Source organism: Pezoporus flaviventris, unplaced genomic scaffold (assembly GCF_033815535.1).
Source record: "Pezoporus flaviventris isolate CSIRO_AGI_PZ_B2104156 unplaced genomic scaffold, CSIRO_AGI_Pfla_v1 ptg000093l, whole genome shotgun sequence".
Lineage (NCBI taxonomy): Eukaryota > Metazoa > Chordata > Aves > Psittaciformes > Psittacidae > Pezoporus > Pezoporus flaviventris.
In genome coordinates this window covers 2,189,451-2,202,785 of record NW_026892641.1, presented here as the reverse complement: position 1 = coordinate 2,202,785, position 13,335 = coordinate 2,189,451, and the positions used below count along the sequence as shown (strand labels likewise).

General features: G+C 44.0%; 1 long non-coding RNA gene across 1 annotated transcript in view; it reads left to right on the top strand.

Annotated features, from left to right (window-relative positions):
- LOC133281014 (uncharacterized) overlaps positions 1-13,335 on the top strand; it is a 34,521-nt gene that overhangs the window by 16,716 nt on the left and 4,470 nt on the right. The window contains exon 2 of the long non-coding RNA XR_009747340.1: positions 8,683-8,798. This is a non-coding gene — a long non-coding RNA (uncharacterized LOC133281014). The remainder of the gene's footprint in view (positions 1-8,682; positions 8,799-13,335) is intronic.

Here is a 13,335-nt window from a genome sequence, read left to right as displayed (position 1 = left end):
TGCTGCTTCTATGAGAAATAGGTTTGTTGGAATTGTTCTGTAAACAAGCACGTACATACCTGGATGAGGTGTGCTCACAGCCAGTTTTGGAACATGAAAAAACATGGGGTTAATGTTTCCTGCTGTCAAAAATGATTTCTGTTGTGAATGTTTTCCTGTATTTTACTTGATTCTCCCCAAAAGAACCCTCTTTTCCTTATTTTTTATCTCTGCTCTTTTCTCTATGTTGATGTACAAGTATTTTACTCCAGGAAAATACCTTTGATGAAAAACCTGTCGACTTCCATGTTCCTTCTTGTACATAATCTCTCTTCTCTCTCACCCTCAAGGTCATGCAATAGCTTGCATTCACCAAGTCAGAGGCGTTACGTAGGATTAAAGCAAAGGGGAGTGAAGTCAGGAGCTGTACATGGAGAGGTGTGTCTGTGGATGCTCAGATACTCCTGTTTAGGACTGGGTTGTGCAGATGCTGAGAAACATGCATCACGAGTTGTCCCATGAGCATCAGTCGCACTGTTCATCATGCTGCCCTGGCTCATTTGCCAGCACAGGTAGACCTGTGGTTTCTGTAGGCTGCTGGGAGGCTTCACACTCAGAATTTATTTGCTCCTGACAACCTCTGCAGTATTCCCTTCCAAATGCTGCTGTCAGGGTCCTGTGCTGACCGTGTGATGTAGCCAAATATCCATCTTCTTGCCATTCCCCAGCACAGCAGGGTCAATAATTAAAGTCCTTTATTCTTATCCCTGACATAGCCCAATAGTGGAAGTAATTGTAGGCTCCCAAAGGGCACGTGGAAGTCTGAAATGGCTGCAGATTCCATTAGTTTCCTGTGTGTCATCAAGACAGGAGCAGGATGAGCCTAATTAAGCTTAGAGGTTCAGAAAATGGAAGGAGCTGATTTTTTTTCCCTCTTCCAAAAGGAATTCACTACCAGCAACATCTGTCTGATAGGTTTAAAGGGGAGAGGAAGAGAAATGCTGGACGATTGGAAACTGCTTGCTAAGGACAGGAGGGAAAGAGGTTGAAAACAGCAATGTCAAAGTCCCTCATGGCAGATATTCCCATCAGGGTGACAGGGCTGCTTCTCAGTTTGCAGCCAGTTTAACTGCAGATAGGGTGGGGAAAGCTGCAGGCAGCTTCTGCAGCCCAAATGGACTGAAATGAGCCATAGGATTTTGGAGATACCTTTTCCTGTCCCCCCCCACTGCAGAAAGGAAGGAAAAGATCAGTGGTTATCCCAAAGTTTCATCAAAAAGTTCCCTTTCCAGGTCTGATTTCTGTGACATTGACTCAGAGGCTTAGGAGGGAAAAAACAGAGCAAAACTGAAGCTCCAGGAGTGTCTAGACTTTCCCTCTGCTTGGAGCACTGACAGATGAAGATTTGTCTTGCTCTTGGGATCTATATATCTCTAAACTAGGACTGTAAATGCCCCAGCCTGATATTTAGGGACATTTTTGTACCTTAGTATATAATCTTAAGTGTAATATGATATGGAAGATGATGCTCTTTCATCTGAAATGATCTTTAAAAGGTCATTTTTCTGTCTTCCTTTTAGTCCTCCCTGCAGTTCTTATTTTCTGGGCTCCTTGTGAAAATATAATGGTGGTGTCTTGTTCAGACTCTGCCTTGAAAAGAGCCAGGTTGTGTAGGCTGCTTGTTGCCCTCCCTGCTGCCCTCCCTCTTTCAAAGCTTCATGGCTCTGCTGGATAGAAACCTTCCAATTCTCAACCTAAATATGTTCATGGAAACCTTATGTGTGCTCATTCCCCCTTACATATAGCTATGCCTGTTGTCAATTATTTAGCATTTTGATCATAGTTACTATCTGTGCATGATTTGTGATTTTTTTTTTTACTCTTTTAAATACATATACACACACCGTGCTTCCTTGCTTGGTCCTTTCAGTGTGAATCCAATGGGCAGTGTTCTGAGCCTGCATGCAAGGAATGTGGAGCAGGGAAAAGCAAATGGGGGAAAACTATGTTCTCAGGTGAGACATCTTATTGTGGATGCAAGTGCTCTGCTGTCCTATTGCTGCTACTCCCATCTCTCTTGTTAGTTCAGAGTTCATGCGTGTTTTGCAGTAACAGCCCTGAAAGAACAGCAGCAGCATCACTCTGAGCAGCCTGGCCACCCCTGGAGAGAGCTATGGGATTCTTTCATACAAGCCCTTAATTAATGAGCTCAAGCAGAGAAGTAGCAAGTTAAAGTGCCCTCCTAGCATTTTGTTTGTCAAGTCCCACGAAACTCTCTAGAAATCCAGTAATAAGATGTGAGTTCTTCTCTTTCTTTTGCTGGAGAGTTTTTCAAGACACAGTTGATACAAAATCATTTGTTAGCAATAGAGATCCTCATGGTCCCTCCGCTGTCACCAAAGCAGGGGATATTATTCTGATCCGAAGGAGGCACTAGAATGTAATTTGAAATCCTGATGTATGAGAGCAGTCCCTAGAGCTGCAGCTAGCCTTCCTTGTTGTGAGTATGCAGCCATGCATCCTCAGCCCCTCGGCATCCAAGCTGCTGCTCTTTTACAGCTCTTCTCTGGCCCACGCTGCAGTTTATTTGCCATGAAGATCTGATCATAGGGAATAAAGGGAGCCTATATCCCTGCCACCCCATGGAGGTGGGCGCTGCGTGCTTGGACTGCAGCTACAGGGAGAAATTAGAAAACACCTTGAGATACCTCATCCTACAGTCACATTCCAGGAGTCTGGAAAGCTGGGATGGCAGCACAGCCTTTGTCTTGTGGTTATACTCTTTCCCAGACATCTGCCGGTGACCACCATTAGAGACCAGGAGTGGGATAAATGGATGTTTGTCTCTTATGTTATTTGTTGATGATATTAGTGCAGCCAGTCAGCTGTAACCTCTGGGCAGATAAAAACCTCGCTCAAGCAGCTGTCTGGGAGAAAGCAACCACTGAGGTGTTGCCAAATGCTTCTGTTTCCTTCCCTGTAGTTGTTTGAAGATTCTTGTCAACTGCAAGAATGAGGAAGGGGAAAAAGTTTAATTTGCACCAAAATGATGCTCAGTATCTGGGTCCCAGTATACGTTACCAGCACAGATGCTCCTCTGCTGTTCCCCTTCTCTTGAATGGCTTTCAGAATTAAATTGGGAATTGGGTGATTCACAGTATTTAGAGCCTATTTTGTGAGGAAATGAGCAGGACTTTTCCAGGGCTGTGTGAGTTGAATCCACACCTCCGTCATCTTTGTTTCCTTAGGTGATGTAGTGCCAAATGCCCATCTTTTCAGCAGTGTCTCTACTGTGCTTGGCTTGCAGCCTTTAAGTGGCTCCTGCCAATCATCCCAATCCCTCACTGAGCCTAAGAATTCCCACTCAGGGGCACACATGCCCACAAACCCCTCTCAGTGGATGCCTTGCTTGATGAATGCCAAAGTTTTGCTTTACGTGTGAAATACTTAGCTAAATTGTTTTGTTGCTCTCCAAATCTCACTGCGCGCTGTGAGTTGGAGAACAGAGGCAGAAGGGGATGAAACACCTTACCCCCATGGGAGAGCGGTGAAAAAGGCTTTGGTGTGAATGCAGGTCAGCTGGTTTGCTTTCCACACTACTTTTCCACACAACAAGCTTAACCCAATAGAGCCTTGTCCTACTTATTTCAGGAGTGGAGGAGCTGAAACATGCAGCCCGGCCTTGCAGGGATGCCCTTGTTTCTATCAACCGTCAGCCCAAATCTGCTGGTCAATCCCCTGTGGGTTTTGACATGATCCCAACATGCTAATACTGAAGCCACATCTTCAGAGACCTCCCAGTCAATCTCTGGAGCTTTTGTCTCCCTTTGAGACTTCTCTTTTTGGCTGCGCACCTTTGTTATTTCTGCATGGGTTAAAGCAGTAGGTTGCTTGTGTAATAAACAGAGGGACATACAGTATGGGAGACATCTGCTCTTAACACCTTCAGCTCTTCCTTTTAATTCAGACATTCAGGCTAAGCATAACAGGTTTTCCCTTCTGAATTCATGCTATGGCTCAGCCACTTAAGAATGTTTGCTGGCAGTGTGACACCTTCCAGACAGACACCATGTTCAAAGATGCCACATGAACCTTCGGTGGCCACAGATGAGATCAGAGACAAGAAATGTCACCAGGCACGGACTTTTTCCTTCTGCCACCTGAGTGCTACATTAAAAGTCCTGTTGTTCAAACCTGAAAGGTAACAGCAGGCCAGCCCTGGTCTCCGCTGAGCCAGTGTCTTCTGAGCAAAAGGAGGGACTGGTTCTGCTGAGCTGACTTTAGCTTTGCCCTTTTCACGTTGCATTTAGCTCAGCAGGGTTTTAGGTTTTTGTCACTTTTAGAGTGCCTTGTCTGAGAGACCTTTGTCAAATCCTTCCTCCCTAGTCTCGAGAGGACTGCGCATCTGCAGATCATGTGCAATGGCAGGGAATAGCCAGGAGGAATGGAGGGAGCAGCTCAGAAATGGGATGGAAAAAGAAGGTGGGAGAATGGGATTTCCCAGCCAAGGCTACTTAATTCTAGAGATTGAACCAAATTAGTTCCTCTCCGGTTTACTGAAAGGCACCAAAACACTTCAGCCACATGTGCTATGCAGCCAGAGAAAAGATAAGATTTCGGTAGTGCATATCTCAATGACTGGGTATGAGGCTCTGAACCGGAGCAGTCCAGCAAAAGTAAAGGCAAACATGCAACCCAGAAGGGTAAAGCACAGCTTTAGTTTTGTTTCAGCATTGCAAAATGGAGTGGAGAAAGGGAGATGTATTTCAAACTCTTTGACATTTCTAAGCAAATTCAGCTTCAAAACCCATCAGAGGATGGATTCCCTCCTGCAGCCAGCTCTGGAGAGGTACTGTTTGTTCTGAGGATGACTTTTTGTAGGTCTCAGCCCATGTCGTCTTGTTCGAGCTATAAAAGGACCTAACAGATGGGTTCATGAATACATTTAGCTCAGACATGAGCAGGTTTTTATAAGCAGTGATGTAACAGGAATGGATGAAAAAAACCCAACCAAACCCTTTGGTTTTAGGTGGAACTTGGCCAGCATTCAAAACGGAATTGTTTTGCTTTGGTGCTGATATTTGTATTTTATCGGGTGAAAAAGGGGAATTTCAATCATCTCACAAAGAAACAGCCGAGATTCTTATTCTAAAACTCCAAACCAAGACATGTCATCATTGTCGATATTCTTTTACACTTCCTGGCCAAGATTAACACAATTTCACAACATATTTTGATTTTGGAAGAATGACATTTTCAAAGGGAAAACAGTTCCATTCGAGTCCTCATTCATTCGATTCGGAATGGATTTTGGTGGCAGTTTGATCCACTCTGCTTTCTGTGAATACTCTGTGATTGCAACTTTCTGAAACATGTTTATTGGCAACACGATATTCCGAAATAGTTTCTACTGATAAATCTTGGTCTAAAGCTTGTCAGTTCTTTATAAGTGTGTTTGGAGCAGCTTTGATTCTTGTCTGTGGTTACACGGCATATTTTAAATCCCTGATTGGATAAGCATAAATCACAGCATCAGATTTCCTGTATAAATGTTTATGATTATGACTCTCAGAATTTGTTTTTCAGTGATGTATCCACTTCAAGCCCCGTGCCTAAGACACTTTTTCCCCAACAGTTCATTTACTATGATTCTTAAAAAAGAACTGCAAAGATGAAGAGCCTCTGGGCACTTATCTTTAGAGCTTTTAGCCATTTTCTCTCATGGTCTACATTTGTTTGTTACTTATGCCTGTTGTGCTTAATTTAAATTGAGATCACAAGTGCTTTTTAGCAGCACTTATCTTACCATGTGTATACACAGTTCCCAGCATAATAGGAGCCTAATCTGGATAACGTTTTTTGGTGTGCTAATAAATAATGACAATGCTAAAACAATATTGCATCATTACCGTAACGGATGTGTTGGGATATCAGATGAGCAGTCACCAAGATGAGGCACTGTCTTATTGCCCGAGTCTTCTTACAGTTACTTAACTTGAAGAAGGTGCCTTCTAAAGGTTTTCTTTAAGAAGTTGTTCTTAATTTATTATAATTATTCATCTTTCTGACAGAAAGATATGTAAGGTTCTGTCAGTTAAATGTAAGGCTGAATTTTTTTCATTCAAGAGTGGAATTAGGGATATTTGTTTCTCTGTCACTGTCATCACACTCAGATTGATGGCTTCTTTAGTCTGGGACTTGCAACACCAAAAACTACTGCTGCAGTAGCTGAGGACAGAAAGCTAATCATTCCCATTATGGCCAGGAATGAAATTATATGAGGGCATTCCCTTCATCAACAAGGTGCCATGGATAGGAACAAATCCCTCTGAAATGAAAGTCAGTATCTGGGCCGGCTTTTCTGAGCTTGTACCAAGTCTCTTGTGCTTAATGTGTAGCCTAAGGTATGAGTCTATATCCGCTTTAAACCTTTTATTCTAAAGATGTATGTTCTGCCTCTGTGAACACTCCCTCTTTTGGGACAATCCTAAATTCTCTGTAATACCTCGTGCTCATGAATTCCACTGCCTAATAGTGCTGTATGTGAAAAGAGTATTTCCTCCTATCAGTTTTAAATGAATAGCCTTTTAATCTAATTGGATTCCTGTATTATGAAAAGTAAAACCAGGAGCCTCCAGCTGACCTTCTTTGTGCCCTTTGTTACTTTACATGCCTCTGTCGTGTTACCTTTTACTCATCCTCTTCCAAAACTAATCTAGCTTTCACATTTTTAATGTCTTGTAATACAGAAGCTGTTGCAGTCTTCACATAGTTTTCCATATGGGTCTTAGATCATCAGACCTGCAATAGGTCTAAACACGCTGATGCCCTAAACAAGCTGTTAACACTGAAAACTATGGCAAGCATCTAATGAAAATTATATAGGGATGCAAGGAGTTATTCCAGCTTTCTGGATCACTATGATGCCACAGATGGTCTTTCTGTTAGTCTTACAATCTAATACACTAAATCTTATTAATAAGCATCTCCTCAATTGAAATCAATGATGCATGGCATTACCTGACGTAAATGAAGATTTGAGAGTGACCTATGGCCACAGATCAGCTAACAGGGAGCTATCAAACTTATAGTGCTTATGTACCAGAAATAAAGGCCTGTATGCAACTTTGCTCCAGTGCTTTCGAAGAATAATATTAGCCAAGTGCTTTACCATAGCATAACCTAAAGGTCAAGCTTAATGTATCCAAAAACATTTCTTGTTCTGGTGAATGCCTCGCTGTTATTTCCAAAGTAAGAAATTAAATTGCCCTTTTCTTTTCCCCCTCTGCATCTACAAATCCTTAATGATAGCAGCAAAATACAGAGATTCATGGACCTAATTTGTGACCTGTTTTCCTGGCAGGAATGTTCTTGTCCCACTACCTCAGAACAGCATTCGATGCACTCCCTGTTCTCTCATTCTATTCCCAGTGGTCTTGTATTAGAGGTCCTTCTAGTTTAGACTGAAATATATTGTCCTCAATTTGCATTTTAGTCTGGATGAACCCACTGTATGAAAGTTATTCCAAATTTAACCATTCCCAATAAAGTCAATGGAGTTAGTCCAGATTTCTAATGAGATAATTGGTATTCAAGCCTGGCTAGTTTCCCAGACAAATAGCCTTAGAAGATCAAACCATTGGTCTACCAGAACAGTATCTACCTCCCACAATAAATTGCTCCAGATGCTGGAGAGGAATTCACCAGTGGATAATTAGGACTGTTTGCTCATAGGGAAAGTGTGTTCCTAACATACACCAATTAGAGGCTGGCCTGAGTGCTGAGACTTAAGGATTTACATCCTTTAAAAAAGTAGGAACAAAACCTGATTACTGAGGTCTATTCCTTGGTCTTTCAGTCATTTTGAGGCTTAGTGCTAATTGCATAGCATTTAATTGTCCTGTATTATGTGTAATCCATTTTTTTCCACCAATCAATACTGTAATTCAGATAAAAGATTGGGAATCAGATCCCGAGCTACAGAAAGTTTATCATTACGCTATTGATTTCTGTGGCATCGCACTTAGCTTTAGCAAATGAAACTCTTGTCCATATCATGGAAAAATATGCTGGTATAAAATAGAATAAATGAAAAGAGTAGAAATTGCACAATGAATATAAGTAACAGTTGATACATTTTTTTGTGTGGCCTTTCTGATCCAAACAGGAACTGTTGCATTGTAGCAGCAATCAGCATTTGGCATACCCCCAAAACTCCTAACACAACAGCAAACTAGAGCCTTCAGGACTATTCATGGCTCTTATTCATGTAACCGTGGGCATAACTATGAATATATGTGTGTGAAAATGCCATGTGTATGTCTCTGTGATGTATATGCATTGTTATCAGATCCCAACAAAACATTAGGAGACTGCCCTTATTACTTTGGTCACTAATTACATACAAGCTGATTGCATCAATCATCTCGCTATGCATCCAGCTGAGGCCAGTTTGTAGCTATTCACATGGTGATAGAAAGAAGAATAGGAAAACAGTTAACTGAGAAAGCCTGTGATTATTTTGCTTAGCATGCTGCAAAGGTATACTTTGCTTATGTGCCTGTTCCATTGGTGACTCCATAATTCTGGCATGCGGATGTATTCATTTCCTCTCCAAGACCTTGTCCTCGCTCATGCATACCAATCTATACTGACTCAAAGACATGAATCAATGCTTGCATACGTGCTTAATATCTGCTCCAGGTTTCTAGGAATGCTCCTGAAATCACAGTCATTTCATACAAGGAACCAACAGGAATTAATGGCAGAACTTGGACTTTAATGCTGTCACGTGTACCCTCCCTACAGTGCACTGATGGGTGAGCACGTACACACTCTAGACTTTTATACAATATATATGCACATGCACACAGCACAGAAGCCTGATTTTGTGTTCACACTAAAATTGGGCCCAACCTGGAATCCGATCTTCGTACTGCCACAGGTTGTCAACAAGGTCTTGGTCCTGTCATCTTGTGTGTTCAGGGCTTTGCTCCCCAGTGATAGTACAGAGTCCTGTTTCCTTATGCTCCTTAAGGAAAAGGGTCTTTTCCTTACCCATTTGTAATATGCTTCAGTATAAAGAGGCCATAGTTTTAGCTTTGGAGGTGTTACAAATGTGTGCCAACCCTTCTATTTACCTGAATTCCTCTGCTCGCTGTGGTCTCCAAGCTGTGCTCTCAACTATGGTGTAAGGACCCATCCCAATACTGAAATGCTTTGAGGTCCCATTGGCTCCTGCTCCCCTGTTGAAACACTGAAAGAATTATTATGTTGTGATTTTAAAAGGAAATTGAAAATTCCCTCTTTACTGCCTTCTAAACGAACCTTATAATTCCTTCTCTGTCTGTTAGTGACACTATTCAATTCTCTCCCTGTCAAAATACAGTGGCGAAGAGCAGGAGTGCAGTCAGTGGCAGGAAGGATTTATCACCCTGTCTCCTGTGATCGGCCAGACACCTGCCTGCAATCTCGTGTCATGCAGAACATAGGGAATAACCCATTTGACAGACTGAGGAGCAGCCTGGGATGTCTTGTTATTGCCTTCTGACTTGCTCTGTAATTCCCCCTGTTTGGGGCTTGCATTTGCTTGCTTCTTGCTCTTAGAAAAGACTGTTATTTAGATTTGGAAAACTCATTACAGTGTTCATGTCTGAATTCCAGGGTTAAGAAAGCATTTAGTACTTTTCTGCCTTTCTCTGCTATAGAACGGGCTCCTCTTTCATCCCCATTGTACATCTCTGAGAGAGCCTGGTTACTCTTGCATACAGAACGAGCATCAGACGACCACACCACCTGCATATGATCAATGCAGATTTTCAGTTTACACTAATATGACACAGGACCCTGGATTAGAGGAAATCATCCGCCTTATCAGATACTGCAAGTATGCAGTCCCATGACAAATGTGTCCACAAGCATTGCGAAAATCTCTGTATGCACAAGTCTTGGAAGCGTTTCCCTAGGATATGAGTACGCTAGGATAATACAGTTAAAACGAACCCAAAAGCTCCCAAGCTAAAGCAACCTGAGGGAAGAAAGCAAAACAGATCAAGGACATAAATTTCCTGAGTCACTGAAATCGAAGGGAATTTGTTAGGCGATAAATGATCCTATGTGGGGTTGAACGCTCGGGGGTTCTTGCCTTACTCTGCTTTTTCTTGCCTTGATTACCATTCATTCATAAGAATGCAGCATGGAACGGGTTGGAAAGCAAGTGTGTCGTGGCATTTAGGTTATTAAGGAATGCAGAAGTGAGTTCTGCAGCCCTGGCTGCCTTGACCTGGGCTTTCTTTCCTATTTCTTCTGTGCTCCTTTTCTGAGGCATGAGCACCGCTGAATTTGGTGGAAGACAAATGGGACCCAGTTGGTCTCTGGTGTGGTGTGCGCTGTGATGCACGAGCGGGGATAACTCGTGCTGTATGGAACGCTGTCAGCGTGGTGTGTGCTGCAGGGCTTGGCTTCATCAGCGGAAGGCACAGTGGGAAGGGTGGCAGCCGCCTGTGTCTCTCAAGTCTGGAGGTTAACAGTATGATTAAAATATTAAGAAAGCAAGCGTCATCGAAGTGAAATATCGTGCCCCTGCCAGCATAAATCCCTGTGCAGCTCCTAGTAGTATTTGACAGTTTCCTCCAGAGATCACAGCCTCTATCTCTGCAGGGGAAGTCACTCACCAGGATAGCAAATGGAGCTCGTCAGACTCATTTGCTGCTCCCTCTGTCTGCTTATGCCCTGCTGCAGTCCACTTGGCATCTGCTGAGGGAGTCTGGGGAGAGGTCTTCATCCATTTTCCTTGCATGTGTCAAAGGTGGGCAGGTCTGACTCGCACCAGAGGCTGGAGAGGAGGCTCCTCTGCCCCACAAACCATCCATTCTGCCATAAGCTCTCTGCTTCAGTATCACTCCATAGAAAGAAGGTGTCCCTGGGACACTGTCTGTGAGGCTAAAGCTCTTCTCTCCCCAGAAAGCATGGGCTGGAGATGGTGAGGTGATCTGAATCATGAAGATCTCAGGACCCAGATTCCCTTCTCCTTCACTTAGAGATGCATGGGAAATCAGAACTTCCTTAGTTATTCATGTGTCCTTTGTCACAAGGAGTTGAAGCGTTAAAGCAGGCTTGAAATCTGGAGTAGTCCCCGAAGTACGCTCCTAGCTTTGATGAGGCAAGGATTTAAAAGAGAGAAGAGGTAGGGAATACCTGAATACAGAGATTTTGGGCCAAGTTAGATCTCAGTACTGTTGGAGTTGGTGATGTTGTTATAACGGGATTACTGTAGTGAGTTAAATATCTCACTTGTATAGTGGTTTTGGTTAGGAGCTTTAGGGGTAGTTCAATCCCTATGGTGATCAGAGAGGAATAAGTGCTCAGTAGGAAGGGGGTCTTCTCCTCAGATAGCATAAATTAAACATGCTTGGAGATAAAGAATGAACACAGACAGAAATGAGTCAAGGAGCAAGTGTACTTTATCATGACGGGCTAGAGATGCAGCCCCCAGGTAAAGCTGCTGCTTCACTGGTTTCTTTGCAAGGATGTTTTTCTGGAGCTCTGAAGGGGAACAGGGATTTGGCTGTGTGCATGTTTGCAGGTTGCTGCTTTGGACCATGAGAAAGCTCCAAAATGCCAAACAAATGATATAATAAGTGTCTTAGGGCTTGGCAGCACTATGTCTTTGGAAGACACATCAATAACTCAGCAGCCAAGAGGTAAAGGGAGGACAGGAAATGAGTAAACCAAAACAGCTGCTTGTGTCAGCCTGGCTGGGGGACTAACTTCACACCAACACTCCTGATTTAATCTGTAATTAAAACTGCAATTGAAAACAGGGTTTCCTGAGGATGGGTGGATCCCATAGGGATCATCACATCCCCTTGGGAAGCAGCAGACTCAGTGCGCAGCCTCTGCCAGTGCTTCACGAGCAAAAAGAAAACTACAACCAACATCTTTGTTCCAAAGCCCCAGGGCAGGGATTTGGCCAGCTGGCAAAGCCGAGCAGTGGTGTGGCTGGCCATTAGAGTATGGAGCCCAAACAGGAGCAGGTGCTTGGATGAGCAGGATGGAGGTGGAGGTAATGCCAACACAGCTTTTGTGGTAGGGCTGGTGACCTCGCCTGGCATAAGCTGGAGTCAAATCAGGCCTAGAGTTTATTTAAGCACTGCTGAGGTCCCATTCCATGGCAAAGGCATTTGCTGAGCAGAGCAGGAAATGAGGCTGGCAGGAGGATGCAGTGGAGGAAGAAGCAGGGCTGCCTGTTTGGCTTGTTAGTATAGACATGGTGGTCAGAGGGAGGAGTGTGCTTCTGAGCTTAGTCTTGGCTTCTATGTGCTGGTCAACAGTGCTGCTCTATTGCACTGAATTCTTCTGCTGGTCTTTCCCTCCCTCTTGGAGTAGTTTTTCTCATCCTCTTTCTTTCCTTCTACCATTCCCTGCTTAGACAGCAGTGGCAGGCACTGGAAAGGAAGACAGGTTGAAGTGCCTGAGGCTCTGTGAAGCCTCTTCCTGATGTTGTCAAGGGAGGGGAAGCGAGAGCTGACAGGGTCTGTCATGGTGAGGTACATCCACTGTGACAGGCAGTGCCTCTAGTCCTCCTCTTTGGGAAAGCAGAAGGAGGGATTGGCAGGCTTACACAGTGCCTGATGTGCCTGACCCATCAGCATCTCCTCTTAGGAGCGGCAGAAAACCAGGAATGGCCCCTTGAGGGTTGGAGGGAGGCAGGAGCCAGCAGCAAAGCCTCTGCCAGGCTGCTTTCCTTGCTTAACACAGGGCAGCAAGCACACAAGTCCTCGTATTCACTGCCCCACTCATCCCTGTGTCCAGGTGAGATCTGGAGGTAGCAGCTGCCCAACTGGTGAAGGCGACAGGTAAAGCTTGAGAGCTAGTGGTGAAGCCAAGCGGTTCACTCCCGTACGGAGCTGTGGTGCCTGCATGTTGTGCACTGGCCTGAGAGCGGAGGGATACAAGCTCCTGGTTTTTGCACCCTTGGAAAGCAGCCCTGATTTCCAGGGAGCTGATGGCGTTAGTCATGAACTGCTCATTTTCTACCCTACCGGAAGAAATAAATTATGCCTCCCAGGAAATTCCATCTTCTCTGTTCCTGCCTTCCCAGGAAAAAACCCAGGCAACAAAACCTGTAGCCTTCAACACTTAATGCTAATGCCAGTTTGAGAGCAGGGTATGCAGATGCTACTCTCGGCAGTAATGGGCAGCTAAGAGGTTTTTTTAAAGACCCAGGACCTCTCTGGATTTTATTATGGGCTCTAAATATGATACAGAGAAATTGCAGCCTATTCTGGGTAGAAAGTGGGTTTTCATTGGTAAGTGTGGCCTCTTCAGATCTGTGATTCTACTGTTCTCACAGCC